At 42.2% G+C, this 20,020-nt stretch overlaps 1 protein-coding gene across 1 annotated transcript in view; it reads right to left on the reverse strand.

Moving 5' to 3' along the window:
• Map3k2 (mitogen-activated protein kinase kinase kinase 2) overlaps positions 1-9,342 on the reverse strand; it is an 82,104-nt gene extending 72,762 nt beyond the window's left edge. The window contains exon 1 of the mRNA XM_060377510.1: positions 8,845-9,342. The gene's annotated coding sequence lies outside the window, so the exon portion shown is untranslated. The remainder of the gene's footprint in view (positions 1-8,844) is intronic.
• Between the last annotated feature and the right edge of the window lie 10,678 nt (positions 9,343-20,020).

Genomic DNA, 20,020 nt, shown 5'->3' on the forward strand with positions numbered 1-20,020 from the left:
AAACCTTTGCTGTTTTTGACCACAGAGATTTGTAATTTTAATACAAATACACTTAAACTCCACCCATTTATTCTAGTAAAAAAACTATACCATCAATTTTCTAGCCATGTGTCAGAACCCCAGGATTGAAGTGAGCATACTTGCCAGACTGCTTTTTTTATGTGTGTGACTGTGCATGTGTACTGCATCACAGGCCACAAGTAGATGCACAATTCACACTTACTTAAGTACTGATCAGAATTCCATGACTTCACACGCATGACAAGGGTGAAGAGGAACAACTCATCTGAGGGATTATTAAACAAACAAACAGAAAATGCTGCATTATCTCAGCAGTTTCCAGCGCACACATCCCCACAGAGAACACAGCATATGTGAGAGCCTGTAAGCAGTGTGGAAGCAGCAAGACAAAAACCTTTGTTCCAAATGGAAGATCTGTGAAAACCTCAACTCTACACTGTTGACAACTCAGAACAAGCTTCTCTAAGCCCCAGTTTCTACTATGGTTGTTCACAGATTTTAAAACATGGAGTAAGGCTAGGCATGGCAGCCCATGCCTTTACTCCTAGCATTCAGAGGTAGAGGAGAGGCAGATCTCTGACTCACAGGCCAACCTTGTCTACATGGCAAGTTGCAGGCTAGACAGGGCAACAGAGTAAAACCTTATCTCAAAATAAATAAGCAAACAAATAAATTGTAAAAAGTGTGCAGAGGCACCTAGGGGTGACTAAGTAGTAGAGTTCTTTCCTCGTATGCAGAAGGTCTTGATCACAAGAAAAAATAACAAAAATGTATAATGTCACCAACTGAGCCAAGTTTCTGCAACACAGGAAACATGCACACAGTACTTCCCCTTCTACACTCTAAAGCTTGCAGAAAATCATATGATGTCCTCAACTTCAGAAGACAATCCTCTATGAAGCAAGAACAGAAAGCCAAAGAAGAGACATGGCTGAGATACAAACCAACAATGAGACCTAGAAAGAGAGAGAGGGAGAGAGAGAGGAAGGAAGGAAGGAAGGAAGGAAGGAAGGAAGGAAGGAAGGAAGGAAGGAAGGAAGGAAGAGGAAGGAAGGAAGGAATAGGCAAGACCAAGTAAAACCTGATGGAAAAGAGTTAAATTCAGAATTAAAGCACTTATGAATGTGCAAGAATGAAATTAGGTCTGTGTATCTCTCACCCTGCTTAAAAAATTAATTCCAATAAATCAAAGACCTTAATGATATAGCTAAGACACTTCAAGATATTGCTATGTAAGGGCTTTCTGAAAAGGTCTCCAATAGCACAGAAAGTAACTCAAAAAGTTATCAAATGCAGTTAGAAAACATTAAAAAAAACTTCTGCAAAGCAAAGTGAATAATCACCAAAGTGGGGGGAAAAGTAATCTGCAGTATGGAGAAAGTCTTTGCCCCACTGGACAGGGATCTAATATCTAAAATATATGAAGAACTGTAACAATTAAACACTAAAAAAAATATACATACATATCATCCAATCAATAAATGAGCTAATTAGATGAACAGATAGCTCTCTAAAGAAGATATACAAACAACCAATAACTATATGAAAGTATTCGGCATCCTTAGCCAAATGCAAATTAAAACTACTTTGACATTCCATTTCACCCTAGTCAGAAAAACTATCATCCAAAAAGAGAGAAGGTGGGAACGTAGGACAACCAAGATGGCAAGGATGTGTGGGTTGAGAGCAACCCTTCCATACTGCTAATGGGAATGTAAACTTGTGTAGCCACTGTGGAAATTATTATAAGGTTTCTCAGGAAACTCAAAATAGCACCAAATAACCCAGCTACATCATATACCTGAAAAACTCAGTATTATTTATTTTTCTATTGCCAGGATAAACACCAGGACCAAGGCAACTTTCAAAGAAAAATTGTATATGGGCTTATGGTTCCAGAGGTGAGAAAGCATGGCAGAATCGGCATGCATGACAACCAGAGCAAGAATTCACTCATCAACCACAAGCACAAAGCAGAGAGAACAAACTCAAAGCAGGACAAGGCCTGACGCTCTCAAAGCTCACATCCAATCACACACTTCCTTCAGCAAAGTGCCCCTCCAAGCAGCACCACCAATTAGACACTGACCATTCGAATCCTCAAGACTAAGAGGGACATTTCTCATTATAATCACCATATTCCCTTCTCTGCCCACAACAGTCTCATGGCCATATCATAATCCAAAATGCACTTAGTCCAACTTCAAAAAAGCTTGTAATCTTTCACAGTCTGTGATCCCTAATGTTGGTTCTCAATGTGACTAAATCTGGAATCAACTAAAACCCAGGCAGCTGGGGCCCACCTGTAAAGAAAGGGATTTTCTTGATTGGATCATTTGAGGTAGGAAGAGCCACTCTAAATCTTAACCACATAAAAGGATGTGGGAAAAGGAAGCATTTGCTTTGTGCCAGCTTGCCCTTCTCTGTCTAACAAACTCACCCATCATGATCTGAGGCATTCTTTTGCTGGTTTAGACCCTACTTCTTCCAGATTCCACCACAGACTGAAGATTAGGAACTCATTAGGAATCCCTAAGACTCCAGCACCAGATGAAAACTGCTGAGACATACAATCTCCTGAACCTCCATTCTTGCCTTTCCAAAGGGAGACTACCATTCCTGAACTACCCAGACCACAACCTATAAGCCACTCTAACAAATCCCTTTATATGCATATGTGTATATATATATATATATATATATTCGCTTTTTTCATTCTATCAGTTCTGTTTGTTTACAGAACCCTGACTAATGCACAGTCTTAACACTGTTTAAAAACTCAAAGTCTAAAGTCTCTTCTGAGACTCAAGGCCAGAGGTTCTCCACCTCTCATTTTTATTTCCCTTATACTATTTTTCCTAAAATGAATGCCACCAGCCCTAATCATATTAATAGAGTTTCACTGTTCATCAGATAGACATGATTTGTGTGTTGCATGCCTATAGATTTCCTATAATATATACATATATTTTGAAATTAAATACACATACATACATATATACATAAATAACCATATTTACATAATACATTATTTATAAATATATTTATAAAAATGTATAAATATAACATATTTATAAATTATATATGTATACGAATATTTATGTGTATAAATACATACACATAGTGTATGTATGCATGTACACTCACATGCATGAGTGCGACAGGAATTGTCCTGAACATGCTATACCATTTACACATCATAACAAATCTGTGTGTTAGGTTCTATAATCTGTATTCTTTACAGATAAGGCAAGTTAAACTTGGAGCAATTAAAGAGTAGCACTAGGACTCACTTAGGTCTAACTGCCAAGCTCCTACTTACCGCCTTTATCAGTTGTTCTTAACCTTAATGCTGTGACCCTTTAATACGGTTCTCATGTTGTGGTGACCATAACCATAAAATTGTTTTTGTTGCTACTTCATAACTGTAATGTTGCTACTATTAAAATTGTAATGTAAATATCCATGTTTTCTGATGGTCTTAGGCAACCCCTGTGACACTGCACCTCAAAGAGGGCAAGACCCACAGGTTGAGAACTGCTGATCTTTATCTTCTTTGTCTTCTGCATTTTCAAAGTATCTTCAGTAGGTATTATAAGTAGTCAGTTTGTTCATTAGGTTCCTACAGTTGCCTACTTTTCAAGGCCTTGGGAGACACATGCAACAAGCTTACTACATTCTCAGCGAATGAATGGTAAGGCCTACTACTTTGGTAAAGCAAACAGAGAGGCAGTGTGTGAAATCTGGGATGCTGGAGCCAGACAGTCTTAATCTAAACCCTACCTCCACAACAAGAGATTCTAAACATAGGCAAACTACCTATAATCCCAGAGATTCAGGCCCCTCATCTGAAGTCTGGATACAGCAATAGCGGCTAGCTCACTGAGATAGTTAGTGTCAGGATTAACTGAATTACGTTACTGAAAGCAGTACTTACACAGTACCTAAGTTTCTGTTATGCTTTAAGTCAGCTTATGCTTTAAGTCAGCTAAATAAAATCAAATAAATTGCACAAGAGAAAAAGGAAACTCAGGCAGAAAATTAGACAAAAACTACTGTATAACTACAACAATTTGGGGTACTCATGGTCTTTTAAGTAAAAACGAAGACCCTATTGTTTATTTTGTGCTAGATCTGGGGGTACCAAAAATCAACAAAACACTACTTCTGTCCTTGAATAGCTAACTTCCCACTAGCGTGTTTGTTAGAAGGATGGCAGAGGCAGTTGTACACAGAGCGCTGGAGGGGCATTATGTCCAGGGGTGGGTCGGTGATCTTTAGAAAAAAATCCAAAATTGATGAGTTACACACAGCTTTTAAATTTTATGGTACTATGAATCTCACACAGACAACTATTACTCACATATAAGACAGTCAATCTGGCTGGATGGTGGTGGTGCACAGAAAACAGAAGCAGGCAAATCTCTCAATCCAAGGACAGCCTGGTCTACAGAGCAGGTTCCAGGATAGCCAGGGCTACACAGAATATCAGGAAGGGAGGGAGGGAGGGAGAGAGGAAGGGAGGAAAGCAGTCTGCTAGTTATAATAAGGAATCTAAAAAAGATTCTGTCCCTAACTTCCCATGTATTTAAAGACACATACACACACACAAAAAGCAACATTTTGGGGTTGGGGAGACAGCTCAGGTGTTAAGAGCAAGTCCCACTCTCATAGAGAATTGAGTCGAGCCCAGAACCCACTTCAGGTGGTGTAGAACTGGCTGTTACTCCGGCTTCAGAAGATCTGACCAACCTGCACTGTATACACATCTAATTCTTTTTTAGATTTTATTTATTATTTATACAGTATTCTGTCTGCATGTGTGCCTACATGCCAGAAAAGGGCACCAGATTTTATTACAAGTGTTTATGAGCCACCACGTGGTTGCTAGGAATTGAACTCAGAACCTTTGGAGAACAGTCAGTGTTCTTAACCTCTAAGCCATCTCTCCAGCCCAAATATATCTAAATTTTAAAATAATAATACAACAACAATCTAAGTAACAACAAAAGCAACAAATCAATAGCTATTACAATGCAAATAAGTGATTAGCCACAATGAAGAAAATATCAACCAAGGTTAAAAACAATTATTATTAAAGACAATTATTTTCAAGTTTCTTCTAAGCATTTATGTACAGGTGTTTAGATACGTAGAATAACAAGAAAGCTTTTTCTTTCTGTATATAAAGACCAACTTGATTTACTAAGATATATGTAAAAAAATCTTCAAAACTCTTTCATGAGTTAAATAGTATTTTTTAATGAAAGAAGGTACTAGTTGGAAATCTTACTACGAAATCTTTAAAATAATCATCTGCTATATTTGTTGAAAAAAATAAATTTAATTTTATATTACATATTTCTTTATTTTGGCTTAATAAAAATGAGGTATAGCTCTAAATGTAATTAATATGCCTCATGATCAGAAGTTCATTCATTATTCACAAATGCTTATTTATGAAATGGTAATATGGAGTATAGTTCAAAACCACAATTTGTTTTGTTTTGTTTTGTTTTTGGTGGTAGGGCTTAAACCCAGGGTCCTGTGCACCCAAAGCATTTTCCCAACCAGTGAGGTACACACATCGCTCCTCCCAACTCACAACTTACAGTTCTCCAAGCCAGAGTTCCATATTTCTGGATACTCCTGTGCAGCAAACACTGACTGCATAAAGTTTACACAAACTTCCTTACTAACTATCTGTTAAAAGGAAAGGCCGCCTTTGCATTCTCCCAGTTCTTCTCAAGCCAAATTTCTTTACCAACTCAGAACAGGTGATACTTTGAATTCATCACTAAAGATCTTAAAAACCCACAAAACCAGATTTTAATTAACATAGCAGCTACAGGATATTTTACAATTTCCGAGAGCCTGTTTCCATCTGTTGACCAACACAAGATTACTACAATGAATTCACAAGTCAGCTTGACAAGAATACTACCACACTACAATTTGTAAATGAAAAGATGACTATAAAGGAGCTGATGAGATTAAGAGAGGTCAGTGGTTAAGGGCACTGGCTGCTCTACCAGAGGACCTGGGTTCAATTCCCAGAATCCAAACAGTAGTTTACAACAATCTGGAACTCCAATTTCAAAATACTCCAACACCTTCTTCTGGTTTCTTTAGGCACCAAGCATGTGATATTGAGATATACAGGCAGGTAAAAGGCCCAAACACATAAAATAAAATTTTTAAAGATGACTGGAGACTAGGTTAGAGTCACCAAGGTTCTCATTTACCATGACCCTGGATGTCTTCTTCTTCTTCTTTTTTTTTTTTTTTTTTTTAAGACTGGACCTCTCTATTTAGCTAGCCTCAAACTCAGAGATCACCTGACTCTGTCTCCTAAACGCTGGGATTACTGGCATGCACCACCATGCCCCAACAGATATCTTGCTAACTGTAGTAGGAAACAGGTCTTACTATAATTCCCTTAAACACATGATCAAACAGCATCAAGAAGCAAAGGGATGAAGGCGGCATACTTGTTCTTGAACTCTTTAAAACTAGTTTATAATCAACAGCTAGTTTAAGTGGGACAGAGAAAAGAGCTTCTCATTGACTTCACTGGAAGAAGAATTTCTGACAAATCAGAATGTGAGTCATTTTCTAAGACAACTGAACCCTTGGTCTCTGTTACTTCACAAGGAGGGGTTGGATAGTGTACAGTAGAAGAGGTCTGAAAGGGTTAAACATGGTTGGTAAGAACGGCTGTACAAAGCTCTGACAGACCTTTCAGGACAACTGGAGAGACTTAAACACTACGATCGTAGATTACACTGCGGAGGGACTGAAGCTATGGCCTATCAGTTAAGAGCACCAGCACCAGTGGCCTTGCAGAGGGCTCAGATTTGGATCTCAGCCCCCATATGGTGGCTCACAACTACCTGCAATGTTAGTGCTGGGTGATCTGATGCCCTCCTTTAACTTCCACAGGCACCAGCCATGCACAAGTACACATAGTGTTTTGTTTTGTTTTAATTATGTTAAAGAAAATGAACAAAAAAAAAAAAAAGTACTTTATCCACGTCAAAAAAATTAAAAAAGTACCCTTGTCTTTAGGCAAAACAAGCAGACACATCAAGGGTAAAGTGTCATAATGTCAACAGCTCAGCTTCAAACAGTTCAACCAAAAACAATACAGATTTACAAACAAAGACAACAAGCTAGCAACAAATGTTGACTGGAGAAGGTCACCATATGGCTGTTTACCACTAACAGATTTTCTTTCTGCTTAAACTGCTTTGATGATAAAAAGTTGTGGAGAAGGGACCTAGAGAGCTCCAGTTTTCCAAAGCAGGGAAACAAGCAACCTAAAAGCCCAACTGCAAAAAGCATAGCACACTAAACACAGTGCAGCAGCTAACAGAGGTTTGTCCCTTAAGCAGCAATCAACTAGAGCGCAACACTTCACCTAAAACACCATTTAAATGAGTCAATTTTAATACGTAATTAAGATAAGCCCTTGACAACTAGTTCTTTTCAAACAGACACACCAAGAGCATGACTAGACAACCTGTCTGAAATAATATCAAATTCAACCTACTTCGACCAATGTCTGTGTGTAAGCCATTCACCTGTTAACTCCATAAATGTGACCTCTTCCCTACACGTTATCAAAAAGACAGTCAACTAGACGTTTTCTTCAAAGGGTAATAAACCAGTGAAATTTGAGTACTGTAAATGAGCATTTGTATTACATGAAACTTCAATTACTCTAAAGGAATTTATCAGCATTTTCTTCTGTAAGAAGCTCCAGCTCTGCTTACTAATCAAAGAGTACACCGTGGTGCTAAAATTAAAATGCCTGTTAACTGATTAGTAGCATTTTGCATAGATTCTTAAATCACAACAAATCATTTTCTGTAATGTTGTACACATTGCCTTTTGACATTAAACTCTGAAATACTACATAAAACAATGCAAAGTCACTAAGTATACTGACATTGCCACATAATGAGCACCTGAAATAACCTGTGAATTCCCTGTATACATCAACAACATAGTGCAAAAATAAAACATAACCTCAAGAAATATGCAGCTTTAGCAAGTATATTTCTTTTCGATAAGATAGAAAATAGCTTTCTGTACAGTTCTAATACACAAAAGGATGCGCAGAGCCATTTTCCACAAGTAATGCCTTTGGAAACTAAAATGACTGGGGATAAGCTGCAACAAAATATACCTCCAACAACCTAAGTCAGAAAGTGTAAATACTATCTAGCTAGGTGTTTCGAACTTACAACCAGGGACAAGCGCTCCAGCCAATCCCATTTCCCCAACATATTTTTGCAAGACGGAGGAACAAAGTCCTTACAGAAACGTATGTGCACATCTGAACTGAGGGGCTTCCTCGATGGCCACTGGCATGACCTTGGGAAGTTACACCTTCATCTCGCTGAGCCTCAATTTTTCATTTTTAATGCTGGTGGCCTGCACACTCGTCCCGCGGGGATGAGAAGAAGAGACGAGTTGACATACAAGTACAGGGAGCAAAGTGTATGCACGTCGAGAGCCGGCCGACCGCTCCAAGAAGAGGGGAAACAACCTTCCTCCACAGCCTGCCACACAGACAACCCAAAGACAAGCACATTTTTTGGCTGAAAGCACGTCGGTCCCAGCTTCCCTTCGATCAGCTGGTAGCAACCCTCTCGTTAGAATAAAATTCCCGCCGAGTACGAGTCTGACAGTTTCCTAGCCCGCGTCGCCCCGACTTGGGGGTTCTGAGGTCAGCACGAGCCCAGCAGGGCTATCCCCGACCTCCCTGCGGAATTCCCGTCCCAGGGCCCAGTCGCACGCTGAACCAGAAGCACTTACCGCCGCTGGGAAGGGATGGCGGAGCCGAGGGCCGAGAGGAGGCCACCGAGCTGGCCCCTCCGCCCCCGCACGGCCTGTCACCGCGCCCCCCAGGAACGGCGCCTCGCGGGGTCCCCGAGGCCCGAAGGGCCGCAGCAGAAACCGGGCACGGGCCGGCGAGCAGGCCCAATCCGCTTCACATAGGGCAGCGAGCGCGCGGACCGGGGCCTCTCGCCCGCTTCTGGAGAGCTGCAGCCCCGGGGCCCGAGGGGTGTGCTGGGCCGCTGAGGAGGAAGCCCCGGGCCCGCGTCGCCGGCAGCCGGAGAAGCGGCGGAGCGGAAGCGGAGACTCTGCCACCGATCGTCCGCCGCGGATCGCCTCGGTCGCTGGTCGCCCGACCCGCGAACGCCGCGCCACCCTCGCCGGGCAATGCGGCTGAGGACAACCGGGCCGCCACTACACACAGACCCGTGATGTCTGGCGTAGCACGGCGGCGCACGTCACGGCGGCTCGCTCGTGCGCGCGCAGCCCCCCCGCCCGCCGGGAGCGGAACCCGGCGCCTCCGCGCGCCCGGCAGAGGCGAGCGAGCAGGCGCCTGCGCGGCGTCCGCTCGGCGCGGCGCGCCGGGCCCCGCCCACTCGAGCCCGGCTCTCCCACCGCGCGACCTTCCCAGGCTTCGGACTCCGGGCGCGCCCGCGCGCGCGGGGCGGAGCCACTGGGCTCTGCGCGTGCGCCAGGGGCCCCGCGTCAGAGACTTGCAGGAAGGGTTTCCCCTGAAGGCGGAGAGAGCAGCCGAGTCGCGGAGAAGCGGGTGACTGTCTCAATCTTGGCGACCTTCTGCTGCTGCAGAGTTCGGAAGTTTTTAAAGGACTTTGGAAATCCCTGTCCTGACCTAAAGCCACCGCCTTGGTCGCAAGCTAAGTTTTAAGCGTACCAGAACGTTATTACTTTTCCAGTTGACGGGAGATGACTTGACATCACATCCCCGAAACAAAAGATCGTGAAATCTCTTTCACCGAAGTCTTCCCTTGCTCCCCTTGGCCCAAGAGATAAGTACAGATTAATCAGTGAGCTGGATGCCTGGAGGCCCTTTGTGAATGTGACCGCACTCTGGGGCTTCACACGACTCAAACCCACAAAACACCCTCCCCGCCCCATCTCGCCTCCAATACCCCTTAACAATTTCCTGTACCGTTCTACCTGGGTTATCAGAACAGCCTGATCCCCCTTTTCTCTGTGTGGCAGACTACGTTCCCACTCCAGCATTTGACAAGTGATGCTAGCTGACATACAAAGCCCAGGGCTACGAAGAGACCCAAACTGTCACGTAGCTGGCCTGACAACAGGCTCAAGGGAGCTAACCTCAAGTACTAGCAAAACCTCAGCGTCTCCTTCCAGGAATTTTCATTATAGACCCACTGACAGAGATATCGACCGCAAAAGAACAAAGACGTAGAGTATGTAGAGCTTCCATTTGTTTAAAATGTAGGACTTTTCAACTTATATATGCATAAAAGGAGGTCTTTTGTGGACCAGAGAGATGGCTCATCTGGTAAAGGCCATGCCGGCCTGACAACCTGAATTCGATCCCAAAATCCATCTAGGATTAATTTACATTAGTGGCTTTTCCTCTTAGGTATTAAATCTTGAATGGGTTGGTTATATTAGTATAAATTGATTTCAGGTGTGGTGGCACACTCTTAACCGTTCCAGCGTTTGAGAGGCTGAAATGGCAGGATCCTCTAGAGTTGAAGGCCAACCTATGCTATTTAACAAGTTCAAGCTGGAGCTGAATAATAAGGTCCTTGTAGACACTGTTTTAAAGTCTACTTTATTTGGGGTTCCTTAAGCTTCAACCTCCCTTCCAACGCCCCAACCCTAGGTAAGAGAAAAAGACAGAAGGGAAAGGAGACATAGACCTCTTTACAGTTAGTTCTGGCTGGCTAGGGTTGTCAGGTTTTGGAGCAATACCAAAATCAGTCATCGGGATATCTGGCAGCCAAACAATAGCAAATGGCAAACAGCAGGATGAGGAAGCAGCCTTCTTCTTCCTCCCTCTGGAGTCTTCCTCTCCATCAATCTCCTCCAAGCCCTCACCCCTTCTCTTTCTAAGCTCCTGTATTGATCCCCTCTCTGAATCCTCAGAATTAAACTCTGTGCAGCTGGCAAAGACCACGAACCAGTCCGAGCCCCATGAGTCAATTATCAGCAGTGGACAAACTAAAAGCAACTCCTTATTCCACACTTGGGATTAAAACAAAAACCTGTTTACATAACATAACTGAGTTTTCAAAGAAACCAAAACTTCCATTACAGATCCTGTCTCAAAAATACAAAAGTTGATGGGACTGGAGAGATGGCTCAGTTGTAAGAGCACTGGATAGTGTTGCAAGAGAACCCAGTATCAATTCCTAGTATTCACATGGTGGCTCACAACCGTCAGTAACTCCAGTCCTAGGGGATACCAACCCATCTGACCTCTGTGAGCACCAAGCATGCATGTAATGCACAGACATACATGTTGGCAAATACCCATACTCATAAAAATAAATTTAAGAGAAAGAAAAGATGAAATAGTTATAACACAGGATGACTTTCATAATGGCAGGGGTATCAGGTGACACAGCAGTCAAAAGAAAAATGTCATAAGTGTGCCTGAACAAGAAAGAGGATATTTTATATAAGAGGTGTGGTACCTAAGTCTCCTGTTGCTCTATGGCAAATTACCACAGGCTGCAAAGGTAGTGACTTATACCTGTATCCCAGCTACTCAGGAGAGTCCACAACCAGCCAGGGTTACATAGAGAGGTTACATTTTAAAAGAGAAGGGGAGAAAGAAAAAAATAAAATAAAAAACACCTGATGACTTCATTCAACACCTGTTGTTCACAGTGTTGAGGTGAGAATTTTTCATCAAGAATGTCCCAGTTGCTCTTTGAGGTATCAAAGTTTCTGGGCATGTGCTCCAATGTGGATTTATTTTGCCCCTGCTAAAACTCATGGAAAATTTAATTGCCAGATTAACAGTATTGAGAGATGACAGGATCTCTAGAGGTATTTTGGAAGAATTGATGAAATTCCCTCCAGAGAGTAGTAGTTATCACGAGAGCAGGTTGTTAAAATGGATCTGGTTGTCCGGTATGTTGGTGAATGCCTTTAATCCCAGAACTCAAGAGACAGGTTTTTGTAAGACCATCCTGATCTACATCGAAAGTTCCAAGACATCTAGGACTGCATAGTTGAGACCCTGAAAAAAATAAAAGGAAGCAACCCTCTGTCCCCCTCATCCCCACTCCCCCCTTCTGTAAATGCAGGTATTACACTTTTGGATTTCCTAGACCCTCAGACCTTGAGCCAACATAAACCTCTTGCTCCTATATTCTGTTTTGACAGAAAATGGGCTAAGCCTGAGAACTGGTACCATCCTGGAGAAGCATAGAGGTTTTTGTTTCTTTGTTTGTTTTCTATCAAAGATAGTTTTGTTCTAACAAATGTAGTTAGTGCAGCAAGGACTCCCTATTTTCAGAACCGTCTGCTTTGTGCTAATTAGCCGGTTGCCTCAGATTGTGAAACCCCTGCCAGCAGGATAAGATGCCACCTACTGACCTCGCCACCTACTTCTGGGATAAAAGACAGAAACTGCTACAAACATGGTTGAGCAAATGTCCTTATTGTGTACTTGAGCCTCTTTTGGATATATGCCTAGGAGTGGTATGGCTGGATCTTGAGGAAGCACTATTCCTAGTTGTCTGAGGAAGCGCCAGATTGATTTCCAGAGTGGTTGTACAAGTTTACATTCCCACCAGAAGTGGAAGAGGATTCCCCTTTCTCCACTACCTCTCCAGCATGTGTTGTCAAGATTTGCTCAACCATGTTTGTAGCAGCTTTATTTGTAATAACCAGAAGCTGGAAACAACCCAGATGCCCCTCAACTGAAGAATGGATGCAGAAATTGTAGGACATCTACACAATGGAATATTGCTCAGCAATGAAAAATAAGGAAATCATGAAATTTGCAGGTAAATGGAGGGAACTGGAAAGGATCATCCTGAGTGAGCTGTCCCAGAAGCAGAAAGACACACATGGTATATACTCACTCATATAGACATATAATATAGGATAAACCTACTAAAATCTGTACATCTAAAGAAACTAATGAAGAGGGAGGACTCTGACTAAAATGCTCAATCTCTATCCCGAAAGGCAAAGAGGATGGACATCAGAAGAAGAAGAAAACAGGAAACAAGTTAGGAACCTGCCACAGAGGGCCTCTGAAAGGCTCTGCCCTGCAGACTATCAAAGCAGATGCTGAGACTTATGGCCAACTGTCGGGCAGAGTGCATGGAATCTTATGAAAGAAGTGGAAAATAGTAAGATCTGGAGAGGACATGAACTCCACAAGGAGAGCAACAGAACCAGAAAATTTGAACACAGGGGTCTTTCCAGAGACTCATACTCCAACCAAGTACCAGGCATGGAGATAATCTAGAACCCCTGCACAGATGTAGCCCATAGCAGTTCAGTGTCCAAGTGGGTTCCATAGTAATGGGAAGAGGGACTGCCTCTGACATAAACTGATTGGCCTACTCTTTGATCACCTCCCCCTGATCGGGGAGCAGCTTTACCAGGCCACAGAAGATGACAATGAGCCACTCCTGATGAGATCTGATAGACTAAGATCAGAAAGAAGGAGAGGGGGACCTCCTCTATCAGTGGACTTAGGGAGGGGCATGCTTGAAGAAGGGGGAGGGAAGGTGGGATTAGCAGGGGAGAAGGGTGGGGTTTATGGGGAATACAAAGTGAATAAAGTGTAAAAACTTTAAAAAAAATAAATAAAAAAGACAGAAACTATCTTGGCCAAGTGTGTTTACTAGCCTGAACTGGGATCTGGTGCAGCCTTTTTGCACAAAGAATTATCTTGTATTTTCTATAAGATAAACCTGAGAATTTAAAAAGCCACAAAGTTTAATAGTGTGTACATGAATAATACTCATTTGTTACATTATCCTATGCATGTCATTTGGATTCAGCTTTCTTTTGCTGAGATGGTGTTATACAGCAATATCTCTAAGCTAGAAGCTGTTATCTTCCTAAAATCAGCCATGGCTGCTTATAAAAGATTACAGCTGGGATCCTTGTTGATTGGCACTCCCTAGGAGGTGGTAAGAGGGTCATTTAATCCTCATTTTTATATACAGCAGCATCTCCTAGACAAATTGGTCTCCCAAATTAAAGTTTGGTGAAATCAAATGCTAGTTTGTCATTGGGAACTGATGAGGAGAGAGAGAATAAACATTACTTAGTCCTGTCTTCCACACACAGCACATTCCCTGGGAGAAAATTCTCAAAAGAGATGGTGAATTCACTTGCTAATGTTATATCTCATAATGTTAAGGAAGAAAACAAGTAGGAGAAAATAGAGAGAAATCATTTTAGTAAAGAGTGACTTATATATGAAGATTAAGATGGTGGATGTTTCCAGAATGGATGTCTCAGTGGGATTACTGCTGCAGTGACGAAACACCATGACCAAAAGCAAATTGGGGAGAAAAGGGTTTATTTGGCTTAGACTTCTGCCTCTCAGTCCATCACAAACCCATACACATAAAATGTAATGTTTTTTAAATAATAATTTACTCTTTCTAGAAACTTCAAATGATTAATATATGCTGGCTATGCTTGAAAAAGAAACTGTAAAGAAGAGGGAAACTTTAGAGAAAGTGTTTTTTCTATTATGGATACGGTTTGGTTTTTTTTTTTTCTCTCAAAGGACTTAGCCTGACTGATTCATATTTCCTGGACCTTCCCTTCTTCTTTGTGCCAGTTAACCAATTCTGTAGGATTGTGAAGTCAAGCTCCCACCAAAGGAATGAGTCATCACCTGTGTCAGGAATTAAAGAAAAAAAAAAAAGTCTTGACCAAGTGTGCTTGCTGGCTTTGCTTGGGTTTTGTTGTGTTTTAAACGAAGGTAGCCCCAGCAGACTCAAAAGTTTGAATACTTGATTCCCAGTTGGTGGAACTGTTTGTTTGGGAAAGATCAGAAGGTGTGGCCTTGTTAAAGTAGGTATATCATTGAGGGTGGCTTTGAGATTTCAAAAGGGTTAGGCCATTTTCAGTGTTCTCTCTGCCTCCTGCTTATTATTTGAGATGTGCGCTGGCAACTTTTCCTACTCCTATGCCCTCAGTCTGCCATAATGGACTTCAACCCTCTGAAAAGGTAAGTTCAATTAAACATCTCATTTATAAGTTGTTTTGATCATAATGTTTTCTCACAGCAGTAGAAAAGAAATGAACATGGAAGTGTTACCAGGAGTGGGGTACTGCTGTGACAGACCTGGCCATACAGATTTTGGGAAGCATTTGGAGACTTTGAACTAGAAGAGTGCTTGAATTCTGTAAGTGGAACTTAATGGGCCATCCTACTGGGAACTTGGAAGACAGTAGGACTAAACAGTGTGAGCTATGGGAACCCAGCTCAAGAGGTTTTAGAGGGTAACAATATTAACAGCTGGGCTGGAGATTGTTCTTGTGATATTTTGGTAAAGTATGGCTGGTTTCTGCACATTTGTCCTAAGATTTTTCCTGAGACTAAATTGAAAAATAATGGACTAATCTGTTTGACAGGGGAGATTTCAAGTTACCCTAATATTGGCCTTATTTCACAGTTATTAGTAATCCATCTAATGCATTTCTATAAAGAAAAAAAGAGCAAGCAGGACAAAAAGATATACAAATGTACAGTTTGAAGAGATAAAAAGCACCAAAAAATTTAATGTTGAAGCCAAGGCTTGTGCTGAAAGAAATAAGAAGATTAAGGAGATACCAGTTGTGAAATGAAATGGGGTTGAGTGGTGGGGGGTGCCCTCATGGCAAGAGTCTACCCAGATAAGCCTCCAATTTTTGGAAGGAAAAGGCTTAAGAAATTTTCACTTGCTCACTCACAAGGGAGTGAGGCAGCCAGCCAAACGTGACAATTTTGTTCACATGGTTCTGGCTTTCAGATCATGAAGGGTCCAAGAGTAATGAGGTTGTGGATCCTTACTCTGAGTTTAAGGTGTAAGGCCCTTGGATGTGTGGCAGGCTAGCCCCTGCATGGGGTCCTTGAAAGGCCATTTTGTAAAGATGCAAATGTGACACCTAGATTGCATTGGAAATCCCCAAGAGGTTAAAAGTACCAGAGCCACAGGATATCTCTCAATGAGAGATGCATGCAAGGAGTTGGGACCAGCATGAGAGATAGAAGGATGTTACAGTCAGGAAAGCTGGAAAGACGGAGCCATCTAATAAGCCCTTTGGCATCGGTCATGAAGCTATAGGATTTGGAATTTGCCTGCTGGGCTTTGGGTTTTCTTTGATCTGGTACATCTCAATATCCTTATTCCTCTCTTTTGGAATAATAATGTATATTTGAAGCCATTGTATATCAGAAGTGTAATTTGCTTTTTGATTTTACTGGGGTTTACATTAAGAAATTACCTTGAGTCTCAGAAGAAAATTTGGGCTTTTAAACTGTTTTGAGACTGTGAAAGACTATAATGACTTTTTGAGTTGGACTAAATGCATTTTGCGTTAGGATATGGTGGAGAGCTTGAAGGTACAAGAGAATGAAATGTGGTGGCTTGAAGAGAACGGCCCCTTTGGGCTAAGATATTTGACTAGCTGGTTCTCAGTGGTGGAACATTTGGGAAGGGTCAGGAGTGGTGGCCTTGTTAGAAGAGGTGTTTCATTTGAAGCAGGCTTTAAGGCTTCAAAAGACTCAGGCCATTCCCATCATTCTCTCTGCCTGCTGCTTGCTGTTTGAGATGTAAGCCCTCATCTGTTTCTGCCACCACGCTTTTTCTCTGTCATCCTGGTGTTTAGCCCTCTGAAACCAAAACCCAGTAAAAAACTTTGACTTATAATTTGCCTTGGTCATGGTGTTTTATTTGTTTTATCTATGCATTCCTTTGTGCAACAAGATTATTCTTTGTTTGTAACAAAATGAGTGGGATAGTTGCTAAAGTTATGAAAGTACCTGGAAAAATCGAGGAGCAAAGAAATGAACAAGGTGTGACTGGGAAACTCTGGCGTTCCTTAGCAGCTATCTCAGTGGTTATGACCAGAAGGCCAAGAGAAATACGGAAAGTAGCAAGCATTCTGATGTTGTAACAAATGGAAATAAGTCAGAAGGAGGGAGCAAAATCTTCCTTGTTAAATAGGAGCAAGAATGTTGTTGCATAGTGCGCCCTATGTCTTTATTGAAGCTAGAACAACATCTATGGTAGAATAAAATTTTAAGCAACATATGGAAGGGCTACATCGTTACTTTGGTCATGGTAGTATATGTGGACATGCATATTCATATGTGTGGGTTGGCACTTGTGTGTCAGTGCACATGAAGACCAGAAAACAACCTCAGGCTTTGTTTCTCAGATAACATCCTGCCCAAGTTCTGCTTCCTAGAACCAGAATTACAAAATGCAGCCTTTCTTTCCTACTCTCCTTCCTTTTTTTTTTTTTTTTTTTTTTTTTGTTTTGTTTTGTTTTGGTTTGTTTGGTTTGTTTTTGTCGAGACAGGGTTTTTCTGTATAGCCTTGGCTGCTCTGGAACTCACTCTGTAGACCAGGCTGGCCTCAAACTCACAGAGATCTGCCTGCCTCTGCCTCCCAGGTGCTGGGATTAAAGGAGTGTGCCCCCACCACCAGGGATGGAGCCACACATAAAACTCTTGATAGGAAGTTCTCACAGTTGCTGTGGGAGTTGTGCTGGAAACATATATAGTAGGTGTCATACAAAGAAATGCATGAACAAAAGGAAAGTAACTGGGCAAGGCGATTTCTCTCTGAAAACAGCATATGCCAGGACCCAACCCAAGATAGCAAGGACATCAGGTAGGAAGTTCACTTAGATTTTATTCTAACTCAGGTGGTGATGCTGTCTTTTTCCCATTGGCTGTAGTTCAATGTCACAATCTTTCGCCATTGGCTAGTTGCTGTTTTGCTTTTTGATAGGGGCAAACGAAATGAATGAAAAGGGGTTGGCCACTTTAAGCGATCAAGTTCCCAGAAGACAGGTGTGCTTTACACAGGAGTTTTACCAAGTGGGGCGATTAAAAGATTTTCATTAAAGTTTTACAAGGCAGGAGAGATTAAAAGATTTTAATTCTTTCATGTGAAAGTTTTACAAGGTTGGGGAGATTCATGGAATGTCAGCACTTAGAGGGTCAGCTCCCTTTGATAGAAAAAAACTTCTCATAGTAGGATCAGCGCTGAGGTACCAATACCCCAGAATGATGATAAAACTAATGGAGCACAATGCCCACCTGGGAAAAGGCACACTTCAGTGTGTAGTTCCAACCCCAGAGAACAGCCATGAGGGATGAGCCCAGCAGGTCCTGGAGTGGGGCTGCCTGACACCTCAGAGGCCCAGCCCTAGTCCCAGAAACCAAAGGGTACTATAGAAAAGGGAGAAGTATATCCCAACTTCAAGACTTTTGCTTTCCAAAAAAAAAAAAAAAAAAGCAAAACAAAACCCTAGGCTCTAAGGACCTACAGAGGCTAAAACTCCAACCAAGGACAATGCACGGAGAAGACCTAAAACCCCTGCTCAGATGTAGCCCATAGACTCAGTCTCCACATGAGTTCCCTAGTAAGGGGAGCAGGGGCTGTCTCTGGCATGAACTCAGTGGCTGGCTCTTTGTTCACCTCCCCCTGGGGGGGGGGTGCAGCCTTGCAAGGCTACAGAGGAGGACAATGCAGCCAGTCCTGATGAAACCTGATAGGCCAGGGTCAGATAGAAGGGGAGAAGGACCTCCCCTATCACTGGACTAGGGGCATAGGAGGAGAAGAGGGAGGGAGGGAGGGATTGGGAAGAGATGAGGGAGAGGGCCACAGCTGGGTACAAAGTGAATAAATTGTAATAAATAATTAATAAGAAATTTTTAAAAAGAGTAAAGTGCAGAAATATGGGCAGCACTGATAGTGGGGAAAGACTTTTACTTTCCTTACTTTCAGACTTTGCTTTGGGCCACTTACTCCTTTTCCCTGTCTTTTAGAATAGAAATGGACACTGTCACTGTCCCATCATTGATACTGGAAACAGGTCATTTGATTTGGCTTAACAAGCTTGGACTCTGGATGCTGAGTTTCTTCTAGGGTGAGTTTAACACTTTGGAACTATAGAGATGGCATGATCAAATTTTGCATTGTGATCAGGGCATGAGCTTAGAGGACTCGTGGGTGTTAAAGTTGGTATATTGTCCTTAACAAATTTAATTGCTGCTGGGCAGAGGTGGTTCATGCCTTTAGTCCCAGCATTCAGGAGGCAGAGACAAGTGGATCTCTGTGAGTTTGAAAGCAGCCTGGTCTACAGAGAGGTCCAGGATAGCCAAGGCTACACAGAGAAACCCTGTCTTGAAAAACAAACAAACAAAAAACCAAATTTACTTGCTCAGTGTGGTGCTTTAAATGAGAATGGCCCGCATAGGCTCATATGTTTGAGTGTTTGGTCCCCAGTTAGTAGAACTGTATGAAAAGGATTGGGGGTGTGGCCTTGTTAGAGGTGTGTCGCTGGAAGAATGGCTTTTTGAGTCTTTCTTTTTGCCACATGCTTGTGGATCAGATATAAGCTCTCAGCTCTTTATTGCCCCAGTGCCATGCCTCCCTGCCTGCTCCCACACTTCCCATCATGATAGTCATGGACTCACCCTCTGAAACTATAAGCAAGCTTCAAATTAAATGCTTTCCTTTACAAAGTTCCTTGGTTCCGGTGTCTCTTACAGCAATAGAAAAGTAACTAGGACACCACGTAACTATATTGAGAGGTTCTGGGGTGTATAAGAGGTGCAGGTCATTAAGATGCTGCTTCAGGTATTTTGGTTATTTTTATTATTCTCTCCCCCTCTGTTATATGTGTGATATGCATATTTGTGTTCACATATGTGCAGGTGGGTGTGCACAAACATATATGAAGGCCAGAGGTCAAGTACTTCCTCTATTACTCTTCACATTTTTTAAAAAGGTGTTTTATTACATTTTTAATTTGTGCGCGCGCGCGTGTGTGTGTGTGTGTGTGTGTGTGTGTAAATTCATGCACTTGAACACACTTGTAACAATCCCAGCACTTGGCAGTGAAGAGTGGAGGAGACAAGGGCATCCATGGAGCTCAGCAGCCATCCAGCCTAGACCAGTCAGTGAGATTCAGGTTCAGTGAAAGACTC

The sequence above is a fragment of the Meriones unguiculatus genome, chromosome 2, assembly GCF_030254825.1.
Source record: "Meriones unguiculatus strain TT.TT164.6M chromosome 2, Bangor_MerUng_6.1, whole genome shotgun sequence".
NCBI classification, from domain to species: domain Eukaryota; kingdom Metazoa; phylum Chordata; class Mammalia; order Rodentia; family Muridae; genus Meriones; species Meriones unguiculatus.